The 18129-nt window shown below is 46.0% G+C and overlaps 1 pseudogene across 1 annotated transcript in view; it reads left to right on the plus strand.

The window, feature by feature from the left end:
- The window catches only part of LOC122552576 (guanylate-binding protein 1-like), a 40483-nt pseudogene extending 23084 nt beyond the window's left edge, over window positions 1–17399 (plus strand). Inside the window, exons 4-5 of the transcript XR_015758335.1 lie at window positions 10702–10889; window positions 17144–17399. The product of XR_015758335.1 is annotated as a guanylate-binding protein 1-like (transcript). The remainder of the gene's footprint in view (window positions 1–10701; window positions 10890–17143) is intronic.
- Window positions 17400–18129: the final 730 nt, after the last annotated feature.

Raw genomic sequence — 18129 nt, forward strand, 5'->3', positions numbered from 1 at the left:
GTGACCTCCTGGCCTGGTGTATCAGCCTCCCGGCCTGGTGTGGTGACCTCCTGGCCTGGTGTAGCAGCCTCCCAGCCTGGTGTGGTGACCTCCTGGCCTGGTGTAGCAGCCTCCCGGCCTGGCGTGGTGACCTCCTGGCCTGGTGTAGCAGCCTCCCAGCCTGGTGTGGTGACCTCCTGGCCTGGTGTAGCAGCCTCCCGGCCTGGCGTGGTGACCTCCTGGCCTGGTGTGGCAGCCTCCCGGCCTGGCGTGGTGACCTCCTGGCCTGGTGTAGCAGCCTCCCGGCCTGGCGTGGTGACCTCCTGGCCTGGTGTGGCAGCCTCCCAGCCTGGCGTGGTGACCTCCTGGCCTGGTGTAGCAGCCTCCCGGCCTGGCGTGGTGACCTCCTGGCCTGGTGTGGCAGCCTCCCGGCCTGGCGTGGTGACCTCCTGGCCTGGTGTAGCAGCCTCCCGGCCTGGCGTGGTGACCTCCTGGCCTGGTGTGGCAGCCTCCCGGCCTGGCGTGGTGACCTCCTGGCCTGGTGTAGCAACTTCCCGGCCTGGCGTGGTGACCTCCTGGCCTGCCTCCCGGCCTGGTGTGGTGACCTCCTGGCCTGGTGTAGCAGCCTCCCGGCCTGGCGTGGTGACCTCCTGGCCTGGTGTGGCAGCCTCCCGGCCTGGCGTGGTGACCTCCTGGCCTGGTGTAGCAGCCTCCCGGCCTGGCGTGGTGACCTCCTGGCCTGGTGAGCAGCCTCCCGGCCTGGCGTGGTGACCTCCTGGCCTGGTGTGGCAGCCTCCCAGCCTGGCGTGGTGACCTCCTGGCCTGGTGTAGCAGCCTCCCGGCCTGGCGTGGTGACCTCCTGGCCTGGTGTGGCAGCCTCCCAGCCTGGCGTGGTGACCTCCTGGCCTGGTGTAGCAGCCTCCCGGCCTGGCGTGGTGACCTCCTGGCCTGGTGTGGCAGCCTCCCAGCCTGGCGTGGTGACCTCCTGGCCTGGTGTAGCAGCCTCCCGGCCTGGCGTGGTGACCTCCAAACCCCTTGAAATAAGGGCCAACATTCTATTAACCTTCCTGATTATCTGCTGCCCCTGTGTGCTAGCTTTATGTATTTTTTGCATAAGTGCCCCCATGTCCCTTTGAGTTGCAGCTTTCTGCAGTTTTTCTTTTTGTTCGTTTATTCCCTTTTGCAAAATGAATAACTTTGTATTTTCCCATGTCAGACACCATTTGCCAACTTTTTGCCTACTTACTTAACCTATTCATATCTCTGTGTGAGCTGCTCTCACAATCTGCCTTTCCACTTAAATTAGTGTTGTCTGTAAATTTGGTGACAGTACATTCACTTTCTTCCCCCAAGGCATTAATATGTGAGTAAATATTGCAATGGGAATGGACTTAAATTTGTAAGGCAGGGGATAGGTTTACTATTGGGCCGAGTTTTAGAACATAGAATGTAGAATATCACAGAGCAGTACAGGCCCTTCGGCCCTCGCTGAACTGTGAAACCAATGTGAAGCATTGACACAAGCATAGCTCATGCCAGAACAAAACTAGAAACTGAACATCCCTATTTATACAGGATGGGTCAACGCTGAGGAGGTGTAGTGGGCTTGGTCAAAGATAGTATCATTGCCCTTGAATGAGATACAGTTTCTGAATTAGAATCTACATGGGAGGAGGTGAGAAGCAGGAAAGGAGCAGTGACCTTGTTAAGTCTTTATTATAGAGTTCCAAATAATGGGGAGGAAGTAGAGAGCATTTGTCGGCAGATTATTGTCAGGTAGATTGTGATAGTTGGTGATTTCAGTTACCGTCAGACAGACTGGGGGAAAGGGTAGAGTGTGGGGGTACAAAATGGGAGAAATCTCTGCAATGTGTGCAGGAGAACCTTCTGGAACAGTACATTTCTAGCCCTACTAGGGAGGGAGCTGCGCTGGGTCTGGTCTGAGGAAATGAGGCAGGCTGAGTGGACAATGTCTGAGTGGGGGAGCATTTTGGAAATAGCAGTCGTGATATAAGAAGGTTCAATATCAAGTTGGAAAAGGATAAAAATCAGGGAAGGATGACAATACCAGACAGGACTAGGGCAGAGTTCAGGGGCATGAAAGTTGAACTGCAGCATGTTGATTGGAAATGATTTTGGTGGGTAACCTGGAAGATGAAACGTGGGAGACTTTCAAAAGAGAGAATAGAATAAAGAACAAAGGAAATTACAGCACAAGACGGGCCCTTCGGCCCTCCAAGCCTGTGCTGATCCAGATCCTCTATGTAAACCTGTCACTTATTTTCTATGTGTCTGTATCCCTTTGCTCCCTGCCCATTCATGGACCTGTCTAGATACATCTTAAGTGATGCTATTGACCACCTACGCTGCCAAAGCGTTCCAGGCTTCCACCACACTCTGCATAAAGAACTTTCCACGCATAACTCCCCTAAACTTTTCCCCTCTCACTTTGAACTCATGACCCCTAGTAATTGAGTCCTCCACTCTGGGAAAAAGCTTCTTCCTATTCACCCTGTCTATATCTCTCATGATTTTGTAGACCTCAGTCAGGTCCCCCCCCCCCCCCCCCCCCCCCCACCCTACCTCTGTCTTTCTAATGAAAATAATCCGAATCTACTCAACCTCTCTTCACAGCTAGCATCCTCCATACGAGACAACATCCTGGTGAACCTCCTCTGCACCCTCTCCAAAGCAGCCGCATCCTTTTGGTAATGTGGTGACCAGAACGGTACATGGTATTCTAAATGTGGCCAAAACAAAGTCCTGTAACATGACCTACCAACTCTGTACTCAATACCCCATCTGATGAAGGAAAGCAAGCCACTTTACTGATCTGCATTGCCACCTTCAGGGTACAGTTGACCTGAACACCCAGATGTCTCTGTACATCAGCTTTCCCCAGGACTTCACCATTTACTGTATAGTTCATACTTGAATTGGATCTTCCAAAATGCATCACCTCACATGTTCCCGGATTGAGCTCCATCTGCCATTTCTCTGCCAAACTCTCCAATCTATCTATATTCTGCTGTATTCTCTGATAGTCTGTATTCTCTGATAGTCTGCTTCACTATCTGCTACTCCACCAACCTTCGTGTCATCTGCGATCTTGCTAATCAGACCACCTATACCTTCCTCCAGATCATTTCTGCATATCACAAACAACAGTGGTCCCAGCATAGATCCCTGTAGGTGCAAGCTCAGTACATACCCATGAGAAATATGGTTTTCAGAGCTAATGTACCCTGAAAGATTAAGGAATTAATGAGAAAATAAGGGAGACATATGATTCATACTGGAATAATATTCGTGACAAATGAGAAGAGGGTTTCAAATGCAGGAGAGAAGGTAAGGCTGGAATAAAAGAAAGCATGAGGAAATGATGGCAAGCTGCACTCAAACAGGTAGTTAAATGTTATTCAAACATATTACAGGTAAAAGATTAGTAAAGGATTGTGTTATGGACCTGATCAAACCCCTCTGAAATATTTTAAGAAGGTAGTGTAGAGCCAAACTCGTCCTTATTTTAAAGACAGATGTAAAATGCCTTGTGCCTTGCTTCTTGACGTGAAGCAAAGCACAATTTGTTTAAATACTGTATTTAAAATACAATCAAAGAGGAACTTAGAATAACTTAAACTCTACTGGAAACTTATCAGAATAACAGATACAGTAACTGATATTAATTAACTGTTCCAATGTAGGAACATCCCATAAACACAACCCCTTGGCAAAAAGGTAAATTCATACACAGATTCTCACATGCAGTTCTCCAATTCAGGAGGAAAGGACATCAAGAGAAAATTCAGAGTAGCAGCCAGGAGACAGTCACTGAAACTTCCAACTCTTTTGACACCCCAAGAACTTCTGCTTAAAGCTCAACCTGAAAACTTAAAAATGAGAAATCCTGCTCTGTGAGAGAAGGCCACACCCAGGCTGCTTCCATTGTTCCACCTTAATAAAAAGCCAAAGGCCTCACAAGCTGTTTACTCAAGTGGTCTTTAGAACTGAGGTCAACACCTCTGCCTTACAACCTCTCTTCAAAAGAATGGACAAAATAACCTCCTGAAAGCCACAGCATCATCATAATTGAGTGGCACTCCTAAGGAACGAGTAGAGTAAGTTCTCATTGACACAAATGGTATGACAGGGGTATGAAATAACTACTTTCCTTCTATCTTAACGAAGTTAGAAGATGGTGACAATGAACCAGTTGAAAATGTGGCTGTTGAGTAACTCCGCAGTACAGTGATAGGCAGGGAAGAGACGCTAAAAAGGCTGGCAGCACTCCAGATACAGAAGTTGGGGAACTGGCCCGAATGGGATACATCCCAGATTGCTGAGGGAAGGAAGGGAGAAAATTGTAGAGATGTGGACAGAAATTTTCCAGTTCTTGCTGAACACAGCATTAGTCCTGAGGGACTGGAGGGTCACATATGTGACATTGTTTAGGAAAGAGGCAAAAGAAACTACAGATAGTGGGAAAGCTGATGGAGGACATAACTCAGGATAAGGCAAAGATGCCATTGGAGAAAAATAACCTAATACTAGACAGTCAACATGGCTTTGTCAAGAGCAGGTCATCTTTGATAAATCTCATTGCATTCTTTGATGAGGTGTCACAGGCAGTGGATGGGGATATTGCTGTTGACGTCAATTTCTAGTTTTGGAAAGCATTTAATACAGTGCCACATGGCAGGTCGGTTAACAGATTAGAAAAGTTTGGGATTGTCCTTGGCAGCATAGCTCAGAGGTTGGCTAAAAGACAGGAAGCAGAGATTGGGTATAAATGGGCATTTCTCAGCTTGGAGATGAACGGAAAGTTGTGTACCATAGGGATTGATTTTGGGACCCTTGAATTTCTGATTCATGTAAACATTTTAGAGATGAGTATTGAGAGTAAAATCTCTACATTTGTAGGGAGAATAGTGAATTATGAGAATGAGGTTGAGCAACTTCAGAGGGACATTGACAAGTTGCAAATGGCCAGATGCCTGGCAGATGAATTTCAGTGCAGAGAAAGGTGAGGGAATGCATTTGGTAGAAGAAACACAGAGACAATACAGGCTCAATGGCACAACTTTGAGGGGATTACAGGAGCACAGGGACCTCAGGGTTCACATACATGATTCTCTGAAGGTGTCCAGGCAACTTGAAACAGTTGTTAAAATGGCTAAGAGGATCCTTGCAAAAATAAGTAGAGGCATCGAGTATAAAAGCAAGAAGAGTTACGACACCTGTGCAAATCATTGACAGACCCACATTTGGAGTGTTGTTCTCAGATCTGAGCATCTTATTGAAAGAAAGATGTCAAAGCCCTGGAGAGAGTTCAAAGATGATTTACTACAATGATACCAGGAATAAGGGATTTTAGACACCAAGAATGATTAGAACGAGTGAGCTTAAACTCCTTGGAGCAGAGGTCAGCAAACACCTTATTGAGGTGTTCAAAATTCTGAACATTATTGATCGAATATGGAAGATTATTCTGTTTGTTTTTATTCTTGCACATGGCTGTTACTGACTGGGTCCAGCATTTATTGCCTGTCCCTAGTTGCCCCTGGAGAAGGTGATGGTGAGCTGCCTTCTTAAACTCCTGTAGTCCATGTGCTGTAGATAGACCTACAATGCCCTTAGGGAGGGAATTCTAGGATTTTAACCCAGCAGTACGAAGGATGAAGGAAGGGTGATGTATTTCCACATCAGGATACTGAGCGGGTTGAACGTGAACTTTCAGGCGTGGTGTTCCCATCTATCTGCTGCTCTTGTCCTTCCATGTGGAAGTGACTGTGGGGTTGCACAATAATGTTAAAGCAGCCTCAGTGCATTTCTGTGCATCTTGTAGATAGTACACAGTGCAGCTACTGAGCTTTGGTGTTAGAGGAAGTGAATGTTTGTGGATGTGGTGCCAATCAAGTAGCTGCTTTGTCCTGGATGGTGCCAAGCTTCTTGAGTGTTGTTGGAGCTGCCCCCATTCCAGGCAAGTGGGGAGTATTCCATCACATTCCTCACAAGTTGCTTTGTCAGTTTAAAGGGAGATGGCCAGGAGTAGTATCTCTCGACTATTCATGCAGAGACCCAGATCATGTTCTGGGGATTCTGGTTCAAATCTAGCCATGGCAGATAGTTGAATTTGGATTCAATAAAAAAGAATCCAGAATGAAGAGTCTAAAGATGTCAATGTAGCCATTGTTGTTTGTTGGAGAAACAATCTGGTTCACTAAAGTCCTTTTGTGAAGGTAATTGCCATCTTTACCTCCTCTGGCCTCCATTTGACTCCAGACCTACAGCAATGTGGTTGACTCTAAACTGCCCTCCAGGCAATTAGTGATGGGCAACAAATGCTGGCCGAGCCAGTGACACGCACATCCCATGAATGAATTTGTAAAACGTAACCAGTGGCTACACTTTCAAGATTGTCAACAAGAGAGCTAGGAATGACATAAAGAGAAACTTCTTTACTCAGAAAGTTGTTGGGATTTGGAGTGTGCTGCCTGGGAAAGCAGTGGAGGAGGATTCTATATGAAGTTTCAAAAGAGAGCTGGAATTTGAAAGTAACAAATTTAGAGAAGCTGGGGAATGGAACTCGCTGAGTAGGTCTTTCTGGAGCCAGTACAGACATGATGGGCCAAATAGCTTTGTTTGTTACAGTAAAAATTCTATGATTCAATGAATTTGTATGTTCATAATGAAAACAACAGACAAACAACAGGGACAGTCAATTAAAAATCAAGTGAAACATTTATTTATGTTTTCCAGAGCTGGGTTTTATCTTGCTGAGTTTTCTGAATCAATTTCAAAAATCAAGTTGTGGGATGACACATTGAAAACATGACAGTTCACGTAATTTGAACAATCTTACTGCCATATTGGAAATCTCTCCAATATTTGTAGGTCTCTCAAGTTCCTGAGATTTGAGATTGACTTCAGTCTCAAAAACCTTTATTATTCTCGTGTAAAGGGCTCCAATTAAATACTGCACAATCACGTGGCATTTGGAAGGATGTAGAATCTGTGAAGCTCCCTCCCATGGAATTGTAACTTGCTCTTTGAATGGTTAATTTTGCTCTCGATCATTAAAAAGGCACCAAACTCTGACATGTTTGGAACAGAGGGAAGTAAATTGGGAATATTTAATAATTCACTACAAGACTGGCACAGAGATGTCAACATATCCACAACCTTTACCCTTGCCAGCCATTGATAGAGAGATGGATGAAATGAAGATTTTGACAACAGGAGTAACATTTAATTATAAAAGCAGCAAAAACAGCACAAAGTAGTCATTTGTGTTATATCAGGTGGTTATCTGACCAAAAAGGTGATATAACCAACACACAAGAGTTTATAATGATGTGATATCCAGGAGTGACCCAGTGAGACAAGCTTCAATCCAGATCTTCCAAAGCTAACTTCAGCCTAGTGGCTCCATTCGCAAATACCTCCATCTGGACCACATTCCACACTCTGTAATCATCCTTGTCAAGCTTTGGGAAACTGATCTCTTCCCACTTTACTCTGGCTTAATCCTTCCATACAGCTTGATTATGTTTCAGACTCCTTTTCCCCATTACCACAATTCCACCCGATTGTTCCATTCCACATCCTGTGTCTAAAGCATCAGTGAGTAGGCTACGGGGATAGGTTAGTCAGTTGAAGCTAAACTTTTCATTTCCCTCACATTAATGTTGTAACATACTTGGGGAATGGTCAGAGAGCAAGATCAAACGTAAACGGGTCCTTCTTCAGATTAATCTTCTTCATCTTCTTTGGTCAGTGAAATTGTGACTTTCTAAATACTATTCTTTTTCTCAGTGAGTATTCTGCATCCACTGTAATGGTATGAAACAATTTCAGATCACTTCTTTGGATTCATTTGGTAACTGTCTCTCAAAATACTTTTCATTCTGCCATGCTCAATGTTTATTATTGTTGATGAAGGAAGAAATCAGCGTCAGTCTTTACTTGGATTTGATTTATACACAGGGGGAAACATCACAGATAAATCTTTCCTGGCTCTTCTCCTGTGTCAAGATTTTTCTTTTTGGGAGTACTCAAGTAACCGACAATTCCATTCCCCATGTGTACTTAAGATCAATTGATAGAATTGACTTACATAAAACTAAAGGTATTTCCAACATTCTGAACAAGAAAGCTATAGGGAGAGGTTGAATAGGCTGGATTGTTTTCCCTGGAGCATCAGAGGCTGAGGGGAGACCTTATGGAGGATTGTAAAATCTTGAGGGGCGTGGGTAGGATAAATAGACAAGGTCTTTTCCCTGGGGTGGGGAGTCCAGAACTAAAGGGCATATGTTTAACGTAAGAGAGGAAAAAGTTAAAAGGGACTTAAGGAGTAGCTTTTTCACTCAAAGGGTGATGGTGCGTGTATGGAACGAGCTGCCAGAGGCAGTGGTGGAGGCTGGTACAGTTACAGCATTTGAAAAGCACCTGGATGGGTATACGAATAGGAAGGATTTGGAGGGATATGGGCCAAATGCTGGCAAATGGGACGACAGTAGGTTAGGATATTTGGTCAGCATGGATGAGTTGGACCGAAGGGTCTGTTTCCATGCTGTGTATCTCGGACTCTATGACTTTAATTGTATCGGATTCATAACATGAACTCTGTTCTTCAAGCCAGACTGTAGCAATTGGAATCTGGCGGATCTTATTAACAATGAGGTTTGTGATTGGACTTGTTAACCTGGGCCAATCAGAGTGCCCTGGCTGACTGACATAGCTAGGGTGAGTCTTTCGAGTTTTGGGGACTGACTCTGTGCTACAGTCAGTGGGTGTCTGGGTGTCAGTATGCAGGGTAGCCAGAGACCAGAAGGCTGACTACTGTCCTGCAGGAAGGCTCGCCAAGGATGGTCTGATCAGTATGCAGTGTGGACCAGTGTCAGGTGTTTTTTGAGCTATATTGGGTCTGTGTTCTATGCACTGTTTCTCATTGGATTGGACTGTCTTGTTTGTGATTGTTACCATTTACTTATTGATGACTGGAAGTGGGATTTGAGATTTGCCCTCATTTCCCTGTTAACTGAATGGAGTTTGGGTTTTGGCATTGCTGTCTCTTCCCTGTAAATACTGGTCCTTTTGTGAACTGCTATTTGTTTATTGTGAACTGTTTGTAACTTGCACTGTTTTATCAAATAAAAAGAAATGAACAGGAGATTTAGAATTTTCTCACTTTGGGAACTGACTCTGAGCTGGCTGGCTGGAGCCAATGTACGATGCATATTTAAATAATGGGTGACCGGATACTGGCCTCTGTGTGGTTATTTCACAGACCTAATGAGTTTCTCTGGCACTTCCTTTGATTTAGAACATTAGCGGTTCAACAGTGCTTTTGTGGAGCAGCAGGAGATCTTAGGCTTCAATTTTTGTTTCAGGATTGAGTGTGCAGAAACAAGAGAATTCCTGGCTTTACAATTTTTAAAATGGTCACCTGTACTTCCCCTTTCAGTCCACTGGGGGCAGGTTGGAATGGAAGTGAGGCTGGGTGAGTCGGAATGAGCTGAGGTGGCTGCTACTGGTTTCTGGGATAGATTGCATCAATAATCCTGCTTGGATACTACCTGACCTGCTGTGCTTTTCCAGCATCACACTTGATTCTGATCTCCAGCATCTGCAGTCCTCACGTTCTCCCCTCTGGGGGGAGATTGGGCAGAAAGCCTGCCTTGAGATTCGAGCACAGTGTCCAAACAAAAATGTGAAATGGGCCTCAGCCCTCAGCCCCTTCCTCATTCCCCCTCCCAAACACTCTGTCCAATTCATCTCAACCATGGAAAGCTTTCAACTCATCCATGTCCCTTATACCTCCATGCCAACCTGCTCCCTATACATGGCCAGGCCCCTCAAATCCCACTGGCCACTCTATCACCTTATCCATGCCCCATTATCCCTCATACTTCCTGAGCAACTTCATATCCCTCTACCCATCTCCATGGGTTCCTACATCCCCAATTAGACCTTTAATGGATCTACCCATCCTGCTTTGCTCCTCAGGCCTTGATACCAACTTTGCACCAATATCCCACACTCTCTCCCATTATCTACCTTGCCAGCCAAACATCCACAAAGATACATATGCACAGGAGAAAAACATGAATTTCTATTCCCTAAATCCTACATTTCAGACCACATTCAGTTAAGTAGATCACAATTCATGAAATCACATTTTGACAGGTCTTCAATAATTTGACACTTTTTTGACAGGTCTTGCCAGGTTTGACATTTCCACGGGATACATGTACCTTTACACACACTTGTCTCCACAGCTAACAATCCCAAATGATACCTGAGTCCCACCACAAACCTGTGAGGTTTCCCAGGACAATATTCACAGGAATATCCCACTTTTCCAAAGGAATATCATGGCTCCTGAAAAGAAATGCACAGAACAAGCCTGAGCTGAGCTGCTGTCCTGTGCAATCCTGGTTCCGTACAGCAGGGATCTCAATGGGATTTCGATGGAAACAGCTGACCAATTGAATGGCCAGTTGCATCTGGGAATTACACATGTGGGAAGCCTGTACTGATGCCTTTTGGGAAGTGCTGGGTTCAGAGGTGGGCATATGATTTCAGGTCATTTCTGCTGTTTCCCCAGCATTGTAAAGGCTTTCTGATGTAATGGGAATCTGAGCATTATCAGTATATTAGTGATGACTAGAAATCCAATGTTCATCTGCTTCTAAGTTATTCTCCTTATCAATGGAAAAGTTACGTGACAGAACTGACCATAATCATTCGATCCAAGTCCGGAGTGGAAGATGACGATGGAGAAGGGTTCATGCTATACTTTCCTGGCCTTATGTGGGTTGTACGGGATTTTTGTCTGGAGCTGAAAATTAACTTTAAAAGAGTAACAGTGGATGAATATTTGAAAAATGCCCTGAAACTGAAATCAGGTAAGGTTGGGGGTGGCACGGTGGCTGTGGTTAGCACTGTGTCTCACAGCACTAGGGACTCGCCTTGGGCGACTGTGGGGAGTTTGCACATTCTCCCCATGTCTGCGTGTGTCCCCATGTCTGCGTGCGTCTCTGTGTCTGCGTGGGTTTCCTCTGGATATTTCGGTTTCCTCCCATAGTCCAAAGATATGCAGGTTAGGTGAATTGGCCATGCTAAATTGCCCAAAGTGTTAGATGCATTAGTCAGAGAGAAATGGGTCTGGGTTTGGTTTCTCTTCAGAGGGTCAGTATGTACTTGTTAGGCAGAAGAGCCCGTTTCCACTCTATTGGGAATCTAATTTTAGATGAAATCAAATAAGGAAGGCAGTGAATCAAGAAAGCTCCCCGAATCGAGTGCTGTGCATATTAAACACGTTAATTTATTCTTCAGTCTGTGCCTTCCACAACCCTTTTGAGTAAGATTGAGTCTGTAATTACAAGTTAGCCAGGAAGGACTTTGAGAGAGCTAAGAGGAGACAGGAGGGGAACATGAAGTTGTTGGCAAATAGGATCAAGGAGAATCTAAAGCTTTCTTTGGTATGTCAGAATAAAATCACCAGAGATTAGGACCAGATGACAGTGAGGACTGCAGGTGCTGGAGATCAGAGTCAAGATTATAGTGGTGCTGGAAATGCACAACAGGTCAGGCAGGAAAACTGACGTTTCAGGTAGGAGCGCTTCATTCGGAATGAGGCTGGGAGCCTCCGGGGTGGAGAGATAAATGGGAGGGAGGGTGGGGCTGGGGAGAAGGTAGCTAAGAATGCAATAAGGTGGAGATGGTGTTAGGGTGGAGCAGATAGGTGGGAAGAAAGATTGGCAGGTAGGACAGGTCATGAGGATGGTGCTGAGCTGGCAGGTTGAAACTGGGGAAAAGTCGGGAGGAGGGGAAATGAGGAAACTGGTGAAGTCCACATCGATGCCCTGGGGTTGAAGTGTTCCGAGGCGGAAGATGAGGCATTCTTCCTCGAGGCATCAGGTGGTGAGGGAGTGGCGACAGAGGAGGCCCAGGACCTGCATGTTCTCAGCAGAGTGGGAGGGGAAGTTGAAATGTTTGGCCACAGGGCAGTGTGGTTGATTGGTGCGGGTGTCCCGGAGGTGTTCCCTAAAGTGAAGGGGTCCAGTCTCCCCAATGTAAAGGAGACCGCATCGGGAGCAACAGATACAATAAATGATACTGGTGGAAGTGCAGGTGAAACTTTGGATGTGGAAGGCTCCTTTTGGGACTTGGATGGTAGTGAGGGGAGGAGGTGTGGACACAGGTTTTGCAATTCCTGCGGTGACAAGGGAAGGTGCCAGGATGGGAGGGTGGGTTGTTGGGGGGCGTGGACCTGACCAGGTAGTCACAGAGGGAACAGTCTTTGCGGAAAGCGGAAAGGGGTGGGGAGGGAAATATATTCCTGGTGGTGGGGTCCGTTTGAGGTGGCGGAAATGTCGGCAGATAATGCAGCTTATGCAGAGATTGGTGGGGTGGAAGGTGAGAACTGGGGAGTTCTGTCCTTGTTGCAGTTTGATGGCGGAGGTGCGGGATGGGGATGAGATGCATTGGAGGGCATCTTCAACCACGTGGAAGACGAATTACAGTTTTTAAAGAAGGAAGTCAGCTTGTGTGTTCTGTGGCGGAACTGGTCCTCCTGGGAGCAGGTGCAGCAGAGGTAGAGGAATTGGGAATATTGGATAGCATTTTTGCAGGCAGTAGGGTGGGAGGAGGTGTAATCCAGGTAGCTGTGAGAGTTGGTGGGTTTGTAAAAAAAAGTCTGAGTTTGTCATTGTTGATGGAGATAGAGGTCCAGAAAGGGGAAGGAGGTGTTAGAGATGGTCCAGGTGAATTTAAGATCAGGGTGGAATGTGTTGAAGTTGATGAAGTGTTCAACCTCCTCGTGGGAGCATGAGGTGGCGCCGATGCAGCCATCAATGTAGTGGAGGAAAGGGTGGGGAGTGGTGCCGGCGTACCTAGGGAAGATGGACTGTTCTACGTAGCCAACAGAGACCAGCATAGCTGGGGCCCAGGCAGGTGCCCGTGGCTACCCCTTTTGTATGGAGGAAGTGGGAGGATTAGAATGAGAAATTGAGGGTGAGGACCAGCTCAGACAAACGAATGTGTCAGTGGAAGGGTACTGGTGGGGACGTTGGGAGAGGAAGAAATCGAGTCCTTGGAGGCTCTGGTCATGGCATATGGAGGTGTAGAGGGATTGGATGTCCAATGTGAAGATGAGGCATTGGGGGTCGGGGAAGCCGAAGTTGTGGAGGGCATGGGTGACCTGCTGCGCTTTTCCAGCAACACATTTTCAGAGGAGAAAGGAAGGCAAGTTCGTTTTTGATAAAAATCTTTTATTCTGTTGACTGAGAATTTCTTGGAGTATTTCCCACTTTGCCCCCCTGAAAAGGTTAGGGATGTTAAAGATGTAATCCCAGTTCCATGTCCACGTGCTACACTGTTCTTGGCTGATGGTCTACTTCAGAGAACCTAGATAAACCCAAGAAGAAATCTTCACCTCCAGGAGCCCATCGCTCTGACAGAGATCTGCCATTACACTCATGGAATATACAGCAGCTCCCATCACTGCAGGATGGAGCCTTCAGTCAGTTCAATGTGAGCATTCCTAACGTAGAGTCTGAAGGTGCAGGATGTGATCCACACTGTAGACTCCTGGGGGCGGGTCGGTTAGCTCAATTGACAGCACAGCTGGTTTACAATATAGACATAATGCCGACAGCATGGGTTCAATTCCTACACTGTAAAAGACTGTCCATAAACAGGGTGTTTTCTTTGGAGCAGAGAAGGTTGAACAGGATCTGATTGAGGTGTGTACGGTTGAGGGGCATGGACAGGTTGTATAGAAAACAGCTGAAAGGTCCATAACAATGAATAATAATTTGGAAGTGAAATGCAGGAGGTTTAGATAGGATTGTAATCTTACTAACACACGACTTCTGAGGGAAATGTGTGAAGATGCAACCCGCCAGCCCAGGAGTGGGGGTGTGTTATAAGAAATATATACCAAGTGAATTCAAAACCAACAACTCCATCTCTTATACCCAAGGAGCAGTATGGTTTTGAATCACATGATATTAGCCATGATCGAGGCACCAATAAATGAGACTCTGAGTTCAATCCTACGCTGCTGAGGCACTGCTCCATTAAACTATACGGTCTTCACTAAGTCTGAAACATCAAGGTCTTTGTCTTATTTACAATAGCCATCGTCTGACACATAGTTGTCCTGACGCCTTATTTCTGCACCATTACACAGAACATTGACTACAGTCTCCAGTACAAATTATTCCATTCTCAAATCTCAGAGGCTCGATGGTGTGTCACTGATTGTCTCAGTGCTACATCATCATGTCATTAACATAAGCTCTTTCATCATACTCACATTCAGTTCAAATTAGTGCATGTTCTTCCAAAATGCAATCTGTATCATTACATTTCCCACTATTTCCCATATTCATCATCATCACAGAATCACCATCATTATAGAATTTCCCACTTAAATGCTTTGCTCTCAAACAGATTTGCAAATCCTAATGACACGTTACAACTGGAGGGCGAACCCCTCTGTAAATGAAAACCAAACACCCAGAAAAGCTTACCTCGCCTCAGAGAACCTCGTGTCAGAGAACTCCTAATTTTCACTATTCAAAGAAAAAAATAACTATTTATTTTCTTAATTCTAATAGTGAAGACTAAATAATAAGTCCAAGCCCCCCTTTTTTACTGTCTGACCCCAATTCTATTTTAAAAATGCTGTTTCAATAACACACTTGTTAAACATTACATTTAAATAATCTCAAGACCACACAGCCTTTGTCTTCTCTGCGATCTTCAACCTTCCATCTGCTGATCTCCCTGGGTCGTTTTCCCTTTTTACTGTGAGTCTGTTTTATAGGAAAAGGTACCTTTGAAAGAGCATCTTCTAATTTGTTTGAGAGCAGTTAGCTCTCCAGCTCTATGGCAGTTACTCGGCTGATCGATGGCAATTGCTCTCTAATTTTCCAAATGCTGGGTTTATATACCCCACTTGACACATTAAATTCTTATAATTTGACTGATTTCCAGGTGTCAAAACACTAAAATTCAAATTCCATTGACTTCTGGTATCCTGGGCATGATTTAAATGAATTGGTTAAATTTGAATTGTTGTCAAAACAGCAACCAAAACTCAGGTATCCATTTAACAGCCAATGGATGCATGCATCTATTCAGGAACAGCCTGACTCCCAGCCTTTCCATTCAGGCAGCTGAGCCTGCAATTTAAGATTACTTCAGTATTCAGAAAACACTCTCACTTTTAAAGTGAACATACATGCTTTTGACTTCCTAACACACCTCACGGAAAAACATTTCAATCGGGTGGTAACAGTAGGGGATTTTCACTTTCCCAACATGGACTGGGCCTGCCATAGTGTTAAGGGGGAAAATAGAGAGGAATTTATTAAGTGTGTAAAGGAAACTATTCTTTTTCAGGTTGTGGGCGCAGCAATTTGCGAAGGAGCAAAACTTGACCATCTCTTGGGAAATAAGGCAGGGCAAGTGTCTGAGGTGTCAGTGAGGGAGCATTTTGGGGCCTGTGATCATAATTCCATTGGTTTCAAAATAGTGATGGAAAAGGATAGACCTGATTGAGAAATTAAATTTCCAATTTGGAGGAAGGCCAATTTTGATAGTATTAGGCAAGAACTTTCAAAAGTTGACTGGGGGCAGCTATTTGTAGATAAAGAAACAGCTAGAAAATGGGAAACCTTCAAAATGGAGATAGCAAGAATCCAGAGACAGTATATTCCTGTTAGGGTGAAAGGCAAGGCTGGGTAGGTATAGGGAATGCTGGATCACGAGAGAAACTGAGGTTCTGGTCAAGAAAAAGAAGGAAGCATGTGTCAGGTGCAGACAGCAGGAAATGGGTGAGTTACGATTTGAGTATTTTGCATCAGCGTTTAATGTGGTATAGGAAATGGAAGATGGAGAATGATGACTGACATAAAAGAGCCAGAGTCAGGGAGATTGGAATATAGCAATGCCTGACTCTGTGGGAGGCTGTGCTATTGTCAAAGGCTGTGCATTTGTAAATAAAGTGTGATTGGTGATGGGATGTCAGCTAGTGCCCCTATCCTCCCACCCCACTCCTGTACTCTCCTATCTCTACTCTACTCTCCCCCCACACCCGTCTCTCACCCACCCATACTTCCCTGGTTCCCCTCCTCTGTACTCCCATGTCTCTCCCCACATCATGTTCCTCCTGTCCATATGAACCCCACTGTACTCCCCTCCCCCATCTCCCACCCTTACTTCACCATACTCCCCCCGCCGTCCTCCCCCTTCTCTTTCCATCCCATCCTCCCCTTCCCTCCACCCCCGTCCTCCATCCCTCCCTCCACTGTTATACCACACCTCCCTCCCCCATACTCCCCATCGCTCTGAACCCCTACTGCACCCTCTCTTCTCCCACCCACTCAGTCCTCCCTTCCCTCCCCTTGCGTCCTACTCCTGCATCCCTCCCTCCCCTGCCATCCTTCCCCTTTGTCCTCCCCACTCCCTCTCCTTAGTCCTCTCCCTCCCCCATCCTCCTTTGTTCCCTCCCTCATTCACCCATCCTCCTTCCTTCATCAGTCCACCCTCCCTCCCTCCCCTGTCCTCCCTCATCCTCCCTCCCTCCATCCTGTCCTTCCACCCTCACCCGTCTTCCCTCCCTCCCCTGTCCTCACCTGTTCTCCCACCCCTGTCTTCACCTGTCCTCCGTCCATCCATCCCGTCCTCTCCCCCCGTACACACTCTATCCCCCAGCCCTGCCAGTCTTGTCAAACTGGCAGATGGCTCTGCAGCACAGCTTCTCCTCCCTCCCCTTTTGATCCTCCAGCCTCCTTGTCTCCCCTCCCTGTTTCTAACAATGTCCTCTCCTTCCTACCTCACCATTCCTTTCCCTGTCCCCTCCTCTGCCTCCCCGTTCCCCAACCCACATCCTCATTCCTCTTCCCCCACCTTTTGCTCTCTCCTCCTCTCTCTTTCCCTCTCAATCCCCTATCTCCCCACCCCATTGCCGATCACCCCCTCCGTATTCATCCCATTCCTCCCCCTCTCCCTCCCAACCTTATTTCCCCTTATCCCCTCTTCCCCCCATTTGTTTCTTCATTTTAAAACAAATTTGAAATTGAATTACAATCGCTGCAGACAATGTTGTTAAAAACGTCCAAGTGATTAAGTTTTCAAACCTTTGCAGCTGAGAAAGACAGACAGGCCCAGATGGAGCTCCAGAAAGCTGCAATGGAGCAACAAATGCAAATGATGAAAGACATCATGGCAAGTGTGACACAAAGTAATGAAAAAAAATGGAACAATTCATGCAAATGATGAGAGAACAAACTGAATCCCAAGTGAAACTAATGCAAGTTATTCAACACAAACAAAAGCTAGAGCATGCAATGATGAGAAGGGAATCAGGTTGCGTTATATCATAAAGAAAGAGATGGAAAAAGGTGACAAAAATGTGCTTGTGTTTAAAATCAGTCCCAAAAGTTTACATGTTTCTAATTTTTACTTAGTGGATTGATGGGTGTCTTAGTTTTTTTTCCCCAATCACTGTTTCTTTTCCGGGTTGCATATGCTTACAAGTGCACGTCTGTCAATCGTTTTTCAATTTACTTGTGGGATGTGAGTGTTTCTGGCTGGACCACACTTACTGCCCGTCCCTAGTTGCCCTTGAGAAGATGTTGGTGAGCTGCCTTCTTGAACTGCTGCTGTCCACCTGCTGTGGGTTGACCCACAATGCCCTTAGGGTGGGAAATCCAGGATTTTGACCCTGCGTCTCTGAAGGAACGGCGACATACTTCCAAGTCAGGATGGTGAGTGGACAGGAACTTGCAGAGGATGGTGTTCCCATGTATCTGCTGCCCTTGTCCTTCTAGATGGAAATGGTTGTGGGTTTGGAAGGTGCAGTCTGAGGAGCTTTGTTGAATTTCTGCAATGCATCCCATAGATATTACACACTGCTGCTACTGAGTAGCGATGGTGCTGGAGGGAGTGGAATGTTTGTGGATGTGGTGCCAATCAAGTGGCTGCTTTGTCCCAGGTGGCGTCAAATGTCTCGAGTTTTGGAGCTGCACCCATCCAGGCAAGCGGGAGTATTCCATCACACTCCTGACTTATGCCTTGTCGATGATAGACATCCTGTGGGGAGTCGGGATTCCCTGCCTCTGACCAGCTCAT

The sequence above is a fragment of the Chiloscyllium plagiosum genome, unplaced genomic scaffold (genome assembly GCF_037043375.1).
Source record: "Chiloscyllium plagiosum isolate Xiang-an unplaced genomic scaffold, Cpla_swu_hap1 HiC_scaffold_10, whole genome shotgun sequence".
Lineage (NCBI taxonomy): Eukaryota > Metazoa > Chordata > Chondrichthyes > Orectolobiformes > Hemiscylliidae > Chiloscyllium > Chiloscyllium plagiosum.